The following is a 4,163-nucleotide window of genomic DNA, read 5'->3' as shown; positions in this document are numbered from 1 at the left end:
ATTCGAGCAGATTTTGGGCTAGAACGTTACAACACTGGGGTCATTAACCTGCCTGTTTGCCTTTGGAAAGCACGTGGGAGCACATAGCACATTTTCAAGTGATTGCACAACTTTGCATAGCAAATTAGAGCAGAATCTAATAAAGGAGGAGAGAAAAAAACCACCAAGTAGTTGTTATTTCCTTGTGACTTTCCCAAAGCCATTTGTGAAGGTTACTACAAGTGTAAACAAAGCAACAATGAGTGAAATATGCAGACACCTTTCATATAAAATTTCTTTGCAGGATGTTTATCTGCATAAAAGCAGGCTGCTATTAATTATATTGTATGCCTGGGAACCTAAGCACAGGAGTATCGAATGAGTGCTGGGAATTTCACCCAGGAATTAGTATAACTGGAAATAAACTCTTGCCATCTTATCTGACCTCTGGCCAAGCCAGCCTCTTTCTGCTCAATTTCATTAGTTCTATAAAGGAAAATCTTCCCCAGGGTAAGAGACAAAGGAGAAGTATAAGAAGACATGGATTGAGTAAAGCCTGTCTTTGCTTCTGGTTTCTGGTTTGGTGGATATGGGTGTCTTTTATCACCACATCTAGACCACCTTTTTGATAAAATTGAAATTTTGGAAGAAAGAAGCTCTCAGGGTAGGTAAAGATATGAATTAGTCCTTGGTAGATGCTTGCCTTTAAGTTTTACCAAAAAAGAAGAAAGAAAGAAAGAAAGAAAGAAAGAAAGAAAGAAAGAAAGAAAGAAAGAAAGAAAGAAAGAAAGAAAGAAAGGGAGAGAGAGAAAGAAGGAGAAAGAGAGAGCAAGAAAGAAGGAGAAAGAGAGAGAAAGAAAAAGATTGAGTCTTTGTTAGTGGAGACTGGATCTCCGGTTTGACCATGGAGTTTGACAATGGGGTCAATGTGGGCTGAATGGTGACTTTGCAGTAGTGTTGTAGAAACATGTGCTTGGCAGGGTCTACCCTGGATTCCTGTCTTGCTCTAATACTTAACTGCTATGTGACCCTGAGCAAGTCAATGTCACATAACCTTCCCACCTCGGTTTCCTCACTTATAAAATGTGGAAAACCACAATATCTGTGTATGTATGTGTGTGTGTGTGTGTGTGTGTGTGTGTGTGTATGAGGTAACAGGGATGGAATTCACTGGTGCTCTACCACAGAGCTACATCCCTAAACCTTTTATTTTATTTTATTTTATTTTATTTTATTTCATTTTATTTTATTTTGAGACAGGATCTGGCTAAGTTGCTGAGGCTCACCTCAAACTTGCAATTCTTCTGCACCATCGTGCCTGACAGAAAGTCATAATATTTTAATGGGGTTGTTTTAAGGAGTGAATGAGGTGACATACGGCCAAGACCTGGAAATTAATTATTTCTTATAAGTTATGTCTAATACTAGAAGGGAATCATTAAGAATCTCTGACTCACTATTTTCCAGTGCTTGTTAATGGCAGACAGTATGGGGGTTCTAATAGGAAGTGATGGGGGGAAATTAAGAGCAAAAGAGCTTGAGTAAGTGTTTAGGCTGAGAGAAAGGAGAGAGCAGCAGAAAATGTAGAAGCTGAAAGGTGGGAGGATGGGGAGATGAGCAGTAGCATTGTGCAGGATGAGTTGGAGAGGAACAGTAGAGGCTGATCATCATGGGGCACTTGCTGGTCAATCGATGGAAATGGAGATAATCATGTTAAGTGAAATAAGCCAGACTCAGAAGATCAAGAGCTGAATGTTTTCTCTCATGTGTGGAAGCTAGAGCAAAATAAGGGAAAGAAGGTGGAAGGAAAGGAGATTGGATATCACAAAGATATAAGATACATCAGTAGAGTAGAAGAAGGTGAACAAGGAGGGAGGAAAGAAGGGAAAGGGGTAGAAATATGGAATGAAATAAACAATTGTGGCGGGCGAGACCCGGGGCCCAGGGTTATGCCACATGCATCTAAGATGGCGACTAGCAGAGAGCCAAAGGGCGTGCTGAATGCGCCTTGAGAAAAACAGGAAGCGTTTACCATTGGCTGTATGATAATTAGTTCAGCCGCCTAGCGCGTGGACAGATATATCTTACATGTATGCTTGAGCTCGCGATCGCTTGACCTTTAATAGGATTGGATGGACATATCTGGTTACAATTGCTTATGCATGAGACTGCTTATATATTGAGGGTGTTATCCGATTAAAGCGGAAGCTGGTTCATGAACTTCTGAAGAGTACGTGTCGTTTGTCCCGTTGGTCAGCGGCAAGCGGCAAACAATAGCTTGGTACACACATATATAAAGGCACCAAAAATAATTTTGCCTGTATATATATATATATAAAATACCAATCAAAAATAAAGGAGTAAAAGGAAGATCAATAGACAAAAGGAGAGAGAACAGGGGGAATGAGGAGGGAAGGGAAAGGGGAGGAGGGGAATTGGGATTTAAATCAAATTCCTTGCATGTATTATTTTGTCAAAATGAACCCAAATACTATGTACAACTATATTGCTCTAAAAATGTGAAAAATCTCCAGATTCATAATAAATGCTTACTATATCATATCAATGCATTAAACAAATATTTCTGAAATACCTAATGCATACTAGGCACTCTAGTAAATAGACAAAGTATGTACTGACATAGGGTTTACTGGGAATAAAGAAAAGGGAAGAAACAACAAATATTTCTAGTTTTTAAGTCTTGAAGAATGGCAGGGAGCCACTATAAGAAAGGGTGATGTTGGAAAGTAGGATTTTTCTAGAGAAGGGTGAGGAGTTCAGACTTTAGACTTTTGAGAAGTCAGCAATATTATATTTCCCCTGTTAATATCATTTTTGAAAGTTGATGGCATACTTGAAAATAAACATTCATATACATTTTAACCACTATAACATAAAAAAAAAATCTAGAAAAGCAACAGTCTATAGTATGTCATCTAAACTACCCCAGGGAGCAGTTCCCTGGGGTAGGAATGATTTTTTAATAGCAATATTTACCTACAGGAACAGTTTGCATATGATTAACAAATTTAATTCAAATGAATTGAGAGTTTTTGATTTCTAGGTTTTCCAGGTAATATTTTCATTAACTCAAGCAATGTTGTGGAAGTACCTTAGAAGTTATAAAACAAATTATTCTGTAGGAGAAAAACATTTAGAGCTATTGACCTGTGTATTTTTTGGACTCCCTGGATTTCACCTTTCTCAAGACCTCATTCAAGCAGCTGACCCTGTGTTTATGCCTCCGTGGAAGAATGTGATTCTGCAAGGCAACCTTCAACTGGTGCTCACCAGTATGGCCACACTGGTTGTTCATGGCTGGGAACTGTTTGGATTGGTTGTTGTATCTGGTCTGATTGGTCAGTTCTTGTGTCATATTTGTTATTAAGTATTTCGCTTATCAATCATCATTGTGGCTGGAGGATAGAGAGAATTTGAAGTCTTATCAACCTATTTCTACTTTCTTGAACTCTGATTTGGGATAAAGGGAAATGAAAGAAGATTAGAGTATAGGGAAAGCACCAAAAATGAATAGTGAACTTGTCTGAGGCTAGAAGAAGAGTCCCTGACCTGGGAAGAAGAGACAAGAAAGGCAGTGGTATCTGGAAGTCCTGAGCCAAAGAATGCTGCTCTGCTTTCAGAATGCAGCCTGGAAGGCAATAAAGATGCCTGGAAGAGAATGGCCACACGGTGTGTCTCAGGAGTTACATCCTTTGGTAGTGGTGCAAAGACTGTTGTATTTCTAGTTCGATACAGAAGTAGCAGACAAACTAGCCTCATAGAGCAATGTGAACAGGGTAGTGAATATGCTTTAGCAGCGGGGACCAGGATTCTTGTTCTTGAGTCAATGATCAAGAATCAGACCTCTTGTGTCCACCCCAACACTCTATCACTATGGGAGATTCTAGAACTGAGACATAAGACAGCTTTGTGTGGGAAGTAGTGGGGTATAGTAACTCCAGGAAGGACTGGGATTGAGTTTCCTATTAGTCCATGAGGATGGTAACCTGAAATTAATTTGTTCTGAAAATAAAGTGGTACTTATTGTGCATGTGAATTTAGGGTCATGACTCATCCCTGCTACTTCTTTGCAATTTATAGCTGGGAGTTTTTTTGCTTCATTATTGAATTTACTTATTATTTTTCCAAAAGGAAATTTAAACAAATAGAAATAACCACTAGGA

This window comes from Sciurus carolinensis, chromosome 9 (genome assembly GCF_902686445.1).
Source record: "Sciurus carolinensis chromosome 9, mSciCar1.2, whole genome shotgun sequence".
NCBI classification, from domain to species: domain Eukaryota; kingdom Metazoa; phylum Chordata; class Mammalia; order Rodentia; family Sciuridae; genus Sciurus; species Sciurus carolinensis.
Note: the sequence above shows the minus strand (reverse complement) of the source record.